Source organism: Odocoileus virginianus, chromosome 4, assembly GCF_023699985.2.
Source record: "Odocoileus virginianus isolate 20LAN1187 ecotype Illinois chromosome 4, Ovbor_1.2, whole genome shotgun sequence".
NCBI lineage: Eukaryota > Metazoa > Chordata > Mammalia > Artiodactyla > Cervidae > Odocoileus > Odocoileus virginianus.
The window spans coordinates 12,386,731-12,397,425 of record NC_069677.1 but is presented as its reverse complement, the minus strand read 5'-3'; the positions used below and the strand labels follow the sequence as shown (position 1 = coordinate 12,397,425).

General features: G+C 39.6%; 2 non-coding genes and 1 pseudogene across 2 annotated transcripts; all 3 read right to left on the bottom strand.

Moving 5' to 3' along the window:
* Positions 1-6,248: 6,248 nt before the first annotated feature.
* TRNAG-CCC (transfer RNA glycine (anticodon CCC)) lies at positions 6,249-6,321 on the bottom strand. The gene has a single exon. It is a non-coding gene; the product is annotated as a tRNA-Gly (tRNA).
* A 2,340-nt stretch (positions 6,322-8,661) lies between these two features.
* Positions 8,662-8,768, bottom strand: LOC139034895 (U6 spliceosomal RNA). The gene has a single exon (XR_011487473.1). It is a non-coding gene; the product is annotated as a U6 spliceosomal RNA (small nuclear RNA).
* A 354-nt stretch (positions 8,769-9,122) lies between these two features.
* On the bottom strand, positions 9,123-9,736 carry LOC110123517 (iron-sulfur cluster assembly enzyme ISCU pseudogene; annotated as a pseudogene).
* Positions 9,737-10,695: the final 959 nt, after the last annotated feature.

Below are 10,695 nucleotides of genomic sequence, written 5' to 3'. Positions count from 1 at the left end.
TAGGAAGCAAGCAGGGCACAGATTTTAATGTAAATATTTTTTTCAATTGGCATTTAAATGAATGTGATCAATGTACACCAAAATTCAGATGCAAGGCCAAAAATTATAAACACAGACAAAAAGATAAGTCAAGCATTAGAGAGGAACAACTGATGAATATTGTTTTAAAACAGAAAAACCTATATAAATTCTTATTGTTATAAATAATACTACAATAAATAACTATGTGCATAATTCTCTGGTTAGTTCTCTAAAGTATATTTCTATAGGTGAAGTTATTGCCCTAGTAACATAACTATTTTCAGTGAAAGGTGCTCAATCATGTCCAACATTTTGTGACCCCATGGACTATACAGTCCATGGAATTCTTCAGGCCAGAATACTGGAGTGGGTAGCCTTTCCCTTCTCCGGGGGATCTTCCCAACCCAGGAATCAAACCCAGGTCTCCCTCACTGCAGGCAAATTCTTTACACAATGAGCCACAATGATTCTCAGTGGAAGCCCACTATTTTCAAGAGCAAGTTAATTTTCTATAGGTATAGGATACTTGGGGTCACACACAAGGCTGTACAATATCATGGCTGAGACTGTGGACTGCTGCTGCTGCTGCTAAATCACTTCAGTCGTGTCTGACTCTGTGCGACCCCACAGACGGCAGCCCACCAGGCTCCTACAGGGTTCAAATTCTGGCTCCTCTACTGAGTATAATTAAAAGCAGGCTATTCATGCTCTAGTTCGCTTTAGAAATGATGGTAAACACAGTGATCTACTCAGTTCAGTTCAGTTCAGTCTCTCAGTCATGTCTGACTCTTTGCGACCCCATGGAACTGCAGTACGCCACGATTCCCTGCTGCTGCTGCTGCTGCTGAGTCACTTCAGTCCATCACCAACTCCCGGAGCTTACTCAAACTCATGTCCATTGAGTTGGTGCTGCCATCCGACCGTCTCATTCTCTGTCATCCCCTTCTTCTCCTGCCTTCAATCTTTCCCAGCATCAGAGTTTTTTCAAATGAGTCAGTTCTTTGCATCAGGTGGCCAAAGTATTGGAGTTTCAGCTTCAGCATCAGTCCTTCCAATGAACATTCAGAACTGATTTCCTTTGGGATGGACTGGTTGGATCTCCTTGCAGTCCAAGGGACTCTCAAGAGTCTTCTCCAGCACCACAGTTCAAAAGCATCAATTCTTCAGCACTCAGCTTTCTTTACAGTCCAACTCTCACATCCATACATGACCACTGGAAAAATCATAGCTTTGACTAGATGGACCTTTGTTGGCAAAGTAATGTCTCTGCTTTTTAATATGCTGTCTAGTTTGATCATAACTTTTCTTCCAAGGAGCAAGCGTCTTTTAATTTCATGGCTGCAGTCACCATCTGCTGTGATTTTGCAGTGGTCTACTCAGCAAAAGGTAAAATAGAAAAGAAAGAGCCACGCCCTTCCCCTCTATGCAAGTTCTTTCCTCAGCTTCTAGAAGGCTGCGTTTCCTCCCAGTTTTCTTCCTATCTTATAGGCTTTCCCTTCTAAGTGTCTTTGGCCCATCCCTTCAGTGTTGGCGCTGTTCCTCAGGGTGTGCCCTAGGTACTTTTTTTCCCTCCACATATTCTTTCTGTAAGATCACTACTCCCAAAGCTCTGATTATAACCCATATGCTGATGGATCCCAAATCTAGAATTCCAGTCCAGGTCTCAGGAGCAATTCTGAGCTGTAAATCTGTATATCTAATTGCATATTGGCTATTTCCATCTGGGAATTTTGGAGGAACCTCAAATTCAACTTTATCCAACTGAATTCATAATTTTTCTCATTTCTTTCTCCTGATACTAGTAAATGGCACCCCTTGGTTGCTAAAGTCAGAAACCTAGGGTCCAACTTTGACTCCCCTCTCCCTTACACCACTGATTCAAATGAAACAGTCTCTCCTAAATATTTTCCAGATCCGTTTGCTTCTCTGAGTCCTCAGGGTCAACACCCTCTTCTGGCTCACTACCCTTTCTTGCCTGGGTTATTGAAGAGCTCACTGAATGACTTCCCTACCTTGAGTCAAGCTACACTTCAAACCAATGTCCATTGTGCTCCAGGGTGCTTCCTCCAGAGCAAAAAATTTGATCATGGAACACCCATGCTTAACATCCTTCGGGTTCAAGGTGACCTTGAAAAAGTTCAAGGTGCCCTTGTCACAAAGTGACCTGCCACTGAATTTCTTTTGTCTTGAATGTGCCTTGCTCTTCTTACATTCAGGCCTTTGCACCCGCTGTTCTTTCTCCCGAAAATATTATTTGCAATTCTTTTTTTTTTTTTAGAATTTTTTAAAAAAATATTTATTTATTTGTTTATTCATTTGACTGCCTCGAGTCTTAGCTGTGGTATGTGGGACCTACTTCCCTGACCAGGGATTGAACCCTGGCCCCCTGCACTGGGAGCATGGAGTCTTAGCCACTGGACAACCAGGGAAGTCCCCTGCAATTCTTTTCTTAGCTTACTTCCTCTCATTCTTCAGGTCTCAGATTAAATGGCACTTTCTCAGGAAACTCTAAAGTAGGTTAGGCTTCCTGGCCATGTACTTCATTATCACCATACAATTTCTCTACCATTTATCACAAAAGTGTTGCAATTTCTTAATTGTTGGTTTCCCCGTTGAGCTGCAAGGTCCATGAATATGGGAACTGTGTCCCTCTCTTTCACCACCATGCACCCCAGAATGTGCCCAGTAATAATCATTAGATGCTCAATAAATAGTTACTGACTACATGGACAGATATACAAAAAATATGTATATCTTAAGATTGCTCAGAGTGGCAGAAAAACTTAGGAAATGCCTAATTTTCTAACATGAGAGGATTAGTTCAATGAAGTATGATTCTTCATATTTTAAATTTCCCAGTCCAGTTACTAGGAAAATTATGGTTTAAAAAAATTTAAATGACATATGGAAAAATGTTTCTCATATGTTAAGTGAAAACCATAGTATTATATGTGTAGATGTCTAGTCTGATCTTATTCTTACCCTTGTGTTTATGATTTTCCGTTAGCATTCTTTATCTCATGCATCTACCTTTCTATTTATTTCGTTCTTTTTCTTCTTAGCTTGTTTTCATCCTATGACTATCTGCTCATGTTTTATGAAAGACATCTCTTCTTCCATCTTTTTGAGGGTGCCCAGCAATTTCTCAGCATTTTCTTTCTGTATCCTGTAGCAGTCTACATTTTCAGGGATTTGTCCCTTCCTCTTGTTGTTCAGGGATCAAGAGGTTTGTCCTTCTCTTATTTAGTAGAATTTTTTCATGGGTTCCATTTTTTTCTCCTTTTACTTACTTGGATTGAATGAAACAATGCCATCAGCTTGGCCCAACACTTTCTGCTTGGGAGATAATAGCATCCTTTTCTTAGATCAACAGCTTGAGAGGAGGTTGGTGTGAATGGTTCCCAGTCAAATTCTGAGTCCTAGGGGACTCTAGACAGCTTTGCTCACTAAAGTGACATCTTCAACACCTACCTCCTGGCTCTTTGATTCTGTGACCCTATATGGTATGTAACAACTTCAATTCCTTTTCCACTAAAAGGAAACAGGGCTTCTAGGGAACATGGCTGATTCCAGGTTCTGATGGGAAATATACAAGATAAGCCTAAACAGCTTGTCACACCAGATAGTGAGGATTATACATCAGAAGGATTCAGGAACTAATGTGAAGGGGTTTCCATTGGCCAATGGTGGATAATTTGAGCATAAGTGAGGATAACTGCAATGGATTGAACACTGAAATAATTAAATCCATGCATTCACAATAAACCCTTTCCTGGCAAAGCCCTAGTTGGTCTCTGGGGGAGTATGCTAGAGACCAATTCATTGTTTTTAAAATTAACAAATAAGATAAATTAAGCAGTTATGGTGCCTTTCTTTTTTTGGACTGTATCATGTAGAAGCCAAAAACAGATTGTGGTAAGTTTCTCTTTATAGAAATATTACAGTTAGTAAATAATGAAGGAAGGATAGAGTTAGAACCATTTTGCAACCTCCAATGTAATAACCAGCCTAGGCTTTGACCATCAACAGCCATCAACATCACAAAGAAGAGATGCAACCAGACAGTAAGGGACTCCTGGGGGAAGAAAGCAGCAGCACCTATAAGGTAGTCTTGCCAAAAAAATCTAACAAGCCTGATTAAGCCTCCAGATTCAACTTCCTTTTATAGGAAATTCAGGGGATAGAGGAGCATGCTAAGCATTTCAGCACCACCAACATGAGGATGCAATCATCAAAATCCAGATGGTGGGAAACTGCCTGTTCCCTTCCACAAACAATTTGCCTGGAAAAGGAAAAAAAAAAAAAAAAAATATATATATATATATATATATATATATACACACACACACACATATGAGAAATGGTAAAGGGAAAATATATAGAGACTTAAAAGATAGTATTACCACCATTTTCAATGTATAGACCTTATTTAAACAATGTTACCATCCTTTCTCCAAGGGATCTTCCCAACCCAGGGATCAAACCCAGGTCTCCTGCATTGTAGGCAGATTCTTTACCAACTGAGCCACCTGGGAAGCATCTAGTTAAACAAACTATTAAATAAATCAAGGCTTCCCTGGTGTTCCAGTGATTAAGACTCTGTGCTTCCAATGCATGGGGTGCAGGTTCAATCCCTGGTCAGAGAACTAATATGCCACATGCTGTGTGGCCAAATTTTTTTTTTAAATCATAATCTTTATGAAACAATTGAAAAATTGAGCTCTGACTGGTTTTCTTTCTTTTTTTTTTCTTTATAATGTTAAGAAATTACATTAACTTTTTGGGAGTGATAATGATATTTTATTAATGTGAAAAAATCTTTATTTTTGCAGATGAAGTGATATGGTGTTTGGAGTCTATTTCAAAATATATGGAGATAGTGCATGAAATAGAAAAGAAAAAAGTTTGGCCATGAGTTGATAATTGTTGAACTGGGTGATGGAACACAGAGGATATTATAACATTAGACTATTCTGCTAATTTTGCACATGTGATATTCTCTATAATGAAAGTTTTTAAAATTGCAACTATCAAAAAAATTCACTTAATCACCCAGTAAACACTGCCTCTATCCTTAAAGAATGTTAGAATCCTTCCAGCTCTCTCGAAACTACAGTAGATCCCATTCCATCACAATTACATTCTTGAATCAGTACCTATGGCTAAAATCAACCCAAGTCAGAACTATCTTGAAAATCTTTTAAATTTCCCACAAAATAAGTAATTAAGACATCCTCTGGATACTTTGTAGAGTGATTCTTATGAACATGAGCATTTGGGGGGGAAAAAAAAAGAAACTAAAGGAGGACTCAATAATTTGGAATACTTCCTTCATTTGTTTTCCTGAATACCACTTTTTCTTGATTTTCCCTTGATTTTCCTCACCTTACTAGCCACTTGCACTTTTCCCGTCATCCTCTCCATGTTAGAGTGTCCCAGGGTTCAGTTCTTGAATCTTTCTTTTTTATCTGCCCTAACTTCCTAGTGAATTCATTGACTCAGGGCTTTAATTAATGTCTGAGTGAGTAAAGTGAGTGAAGTCACTCAGTCGTGTCCGACTCTTTGCAACCCCATGCACTGTAGCCCACCAGGCTCCTCCATCCATGGAATTTTCTAGGCAAGAGTACTGGAGTGGGTTGCCATTTCCTTCTCCAGGGGATCTTCCCAACTCAGGGATCGAACCCGGGTCTCCCGCATTGCAGGCAGACGCTTTACCGTCTGAGCCACCAGGGAGCCCTTATTAAAGTCTGATAACTCCCATGTTTCCATCTCTAGCCAGAAGCAATCCTTGAACTCCAGACTCATTTATTGAACTGTCTACTTGATTTGCCTATCTGGGCATCTAATAGGTATCTCAACAGATTCAAAACAGAATTTTTTTATTATTTATTTTTATTTTATTATGGTCTTTTTTGAAGTGTAGTTGATTTATAGTATTATGTTGATTTCAAGTGTACAACATAATGATGATGATGATGATTACAGTACCAATGACCGTTATTTGTGGTGTTTTTGATGATAGTCATTCTGACCAAGTGATATGTCATTATGGTTTTGATTTACATTTCTCTGATGATTAGCAGCATTGAGCATCTTTTCATGTGCCCATTGGCCAGCTATGTCACCTTTGGAAAAATGTCTATTTAGGTCTTCTGCCCATTAAAAAAATATATATTTCTTTATTTATTTGACCACACTGGGTCTCAGTTGCAGCATGTGAAATCTAGTTCCATGACCAGGGATTGAACCTGGGCCCTCTGCCTTGGGAGAGCAGTGTCTTAGCCACTGGACCACCAGGGAAGTCCTGCCCATTTTTTAATCCAGTTGTTTGGTTTTTTGATATTGAGTTACATGAGTTGTTTATATACTTTAGATACTAACCCCTCATTAGTCATATCATTTGCAAATATGTTCTCCCATTCAGCAAGTTGTCTTTTCATTTTGTCAGTGGTTTCCTTTGGTATGCAAAAGCTTTTAAATTGAACTAAATTTTATTTGTTTATTTTTGCTTTTATTTCCTTTGCCTTAGGAGACAGATCCAAAAAAAAAAACCTGTTACAATTTATGTCAAAGAGTGTTCTGTCTCTTTTCTTCGAAAAGTTTAATGGTTTCTGGTCTTTAATTCATTTTGAGTTTATCTTTGTATATGGTGTGAGAAAACTATAATGTCATCTTCTATGTACAGTTGTTTGGTTTTCTCAGCACCACTTATTGAAGAGACTGTCTTTTCTCCATTGTATATTCTTGCCTCCTTTGCTGTAGATTAATTGACCACTGGTGTGTGGGTTTATTTCTGGGCTCTCTATTGTGTTCCATTGATCTATGTGTCTGTTTTTGTGCCGGTATACGCTGTCTGGTTACTATAGCTTTGTAGTATAATCTGAAGCTAGGGAGCATGATACCTCTAGCTTTGTTCTTTTTTCTGAAGCTTGCTTTGGCTGTTCAGGGTCTATATAAATGTTAGGATTATTTGTTTTGGTTCTGTCACAATTCTTGATTTCTGAACCTTCCCCATCTTATTCCTCCACTGGCGTTCCTCTTTCTTCTTAATGGCACCAGTTGCTCAGGCCAAAAACTCTGGAATTGTCCTTAATGACTCTTTTTTTGCTCCCATATTCCTTCTGTCATCAAATCCTATATTTACTCTACCTTTAAAATAAATCCTGAATCCAGTTACTTCTTACCATTTTTGCCTGTATTATTTCTATTCTTTTGTAACTGGTGTCCTGGCTTCCAGCCTTGCCCCACAGACCATTTCTTTTTAAACCTAGCAATCACGTGGTCTTACATCCAATCATGTTACTCCTCTTATCCAAATCTGCCCACCATGTTCCACCTCACAGTAAAAATCGAAGTCTTAAACTGACCTACAGAACCCTTCAAGTGACTGTGAAATGAGCTTCTACATCCCATGAATCAACCATCCCTCTGACCTCCTGTCGTAATGTTGTCTGCCTCACTGACTTTGCTTCAGTCCCATTGACTTTACTGCTGTTCTTCAAACACAGCAAGCACGCTGCCACCCCAAGACTTCTACCTTCTATCACTTCTCTGCTCAAATGTCATGTTATAACCTCCCATCGCACAGACTTACACACTCCTCAGCACTTCCTGGTGGCTTAGATGGTAAAGAATCCACCTGCGATACAGGAAACCTGAGTTTGATCCCTGGGTTGGGAAGATCCCTGGAGAAGGGAATGGCAACCCACTCCAGTAGTCTTGCCTGAAGAATTCCATGGACAGAGGAGCATGATGGGCTACAGACCATGGGGTCACAGAGTCAGACATGACTGAAAGACTAACACTTTTTTTCTTCTCTATAGCACTTGTCTTCTGATAAACTATACAGTTCTTTTTTTAAAATTAAAAATAGGAAAAATATTCTCAGACATAAAACTTAAATACAGACAGCTAAATTTGAATACATATAACCTAAAATATTAATCTAAAATAGTAAACACAATAAAAGGGCAAAATCAAACTTGTAAAGTTTTGCTTTAAATATAACAATAGAGAGTTGATATTTTAAAAAATATTTGCCAATAGTAAAATAGTAATAACCTTATTTAAAATTGGAAATAAAATATGAATAAATAATTTTGAAGCATTTCTTTTATGTTTCTTGGAGTATAGTTGATTTACATTTTGTTAGCAAAGTGAATCAGTTATACATATATATATATGTGTATATATATATATATATATATATATATATACACACATATACACAGTATTTTTTAGATTCTTTTCCCATATAGATCGTTACAGAGTATCAAGTAGAGTTCCCTGTGCTGTACAGGAGGTCCTTATTAGTTATTTATTTTATTTGTAGTAGTGTTTATATGACAATCCCAATCTCCCAGTTTAGCCCTCTTACCCCCTAGTAACCATATGTTTGTTTGCTATGTCTGTAACTCTATTTTTGTTTTATAGATAAGTATATTTGTACCCTTTTTAAGATTCTGCATATAAGTGGTATCATATATTTGTCTTTCTATGCCTGAATTACTTCATTCAATATGACAGTCTCTAGATCCATCCATTTTGCTGCAAGTAATACTCCATTGTGTGTATATGTGTATATATATATATATATATACACATACCATATCTTCTTTATCCATTCCTCTGTTGATGGACAAAAATATGGACCACTTCATGAATTTGTGTGTCATCCTTGTGCAGGAACCGTGCTAATCTTCTCTATAATCATTCCAATTTTAGTATGTGAGGCTGAAATGAGCATTACATTTCTTTTTTTTTTTTTTTTGTCTTACAACATTCCTTTATTTATTATATAGATGCAAAACCTGCTTTATGTACAATACTTGTACGTTATTTGGTCCTACCAAATAATCTTACCAAGGCATTCTACTGGTACTCTTCCCCCAAAAGATTCAGGTAAAATTAAATATTGTGCACTTCACGACTACCCAAACCTGAGACTTGGCTATTGATTTCAGCTTTGAGGTCATACACACAAATCGAACTAGACACACGCAAGGTTAAGGCGATGAACGTGAGCTGCAGGAAACCACAGGGTTCAGAACTAGGCTGTGTATTTGCTTGAGTTAGACTCGCAACGTGAGCAGCAAAGGCTGTGCGGATCTCAGAGCGCTTTTATTGTAGTGCGAGGGCTTCTGCACACCCATGTGACCGCGTGGCTGGGCCGCTGGCAGCCTGTGGGGCCTGAGGCCCCCTCACCCGGGGCTCACTTCTTCTCGGCCTCTCCTGTTTTGGGTTCTTGCTTCAGTTTGTAGTCAGCCAGGGCGGCCTTGATGGCGTCTTCAGCTAGCATGGAGTAGTGCAGCTTCACGGGCGGCAGGCACAGCTCCTTGGCGATGTCTGTGTTTTTGATGGTCAAGGCTTCCTCCACCGTCTTCCCCTTCACCCATTCGGTGGCTAACGAGCTGGAGGCAATGGCAGAACCACAGCCAAATGTTTTAAACCTGGCGTCCACGATCTTCCCCTTTTCATCCACTTGAATCTGTAATTTCATGACGTCACCGCACGCTGGAGCCCCCACCAATCCAGTCCCAACATTTTTAGATGTCTTGTCAAGGGACCCCACGTTCCGGGGATTTTCATAATGATCAACCACCTTCTTGTGATAGAGCCGAGCGGGAGCTGACAGCTCCCGGGCGGGCAGGCGCGGGGCCCGGAGCAACACGGCCGAGGCCGCCCGCCTCAGACGGCCCACTCCAGCCGCCGCCATCTTCTACATTTCTTATTTATTTATTATTTGTCTTCTCTACTGGACTGTAAAATCCCTAAGAACTGGAAATCTGCTTTGTTCACTGCTATATTCCCACTACCTCAAATCATTATTGGCATGTAGAGAGAACCCCCAAATATTAACAGTTGAGTGGATGAATCAGTGAAGGAAGGAATGAGAAGGCGTCTAGTCACAGATGGGTGGGCAGGAAAACATTTAAGATACTCCTCAAATCAGCTGTGAGTGGGGAACAAGGCAGGGAATTTGGAACTGTTCCTGCTTGTCTCCAGGTTTACTCCATTATGTTTTGTTATTGAAGCTCTTCAAATGCTGCAGTGTTGTGATATGCTCTGTGGAGAAGCCCATATCTTAAGAAACCAAGGAATCCTCAGACTGCCAGCCACAAGGAGCTGAATCCCATTGACAGCCCCATGAGTGAGGGAGGAAGTGAATCCTTCCTTGTCGAACCCGGAGAGACCCAGTTAGGGTCCCGCTAAGCCATGCTTGGACTCTGACCCCCAGGAACTGTGAGAAAATAAATGTTTTAAGCCCTTAAGTTTTGTGGTAATTTGCTACACAGCAAATTAGTTAACTAAGAGCTTGGTTTAGTGACTGGACCAGAAATTCCTTGAAAGCAGTGACTATTCATCGCTTGTCAGATGAGTGTTTTTTTTTTTTTTTAATCCCTGGATGACTTAGAGTTTTAATCTTTTTCTGTGTCTACATGTATTTTGGGGGAGGGGAAAGCTCTCTCCAGCTGCTGCAAACTAGGTGCTACTTTAAATGTAATGTCTGTATCTCAGCCTTGCTCTCAGTCCTAATACCTCCACCTCATTTATGTGAATCTCCCTGTGGTCGTGATAACACAGACAAGAGTGAAGTTTCCTAAACAAGCAATCACTTTCCACCCTGTCTAGGATGCATAATTCAAAGAGAGGGATAAGCAGAGAGAGGATTAA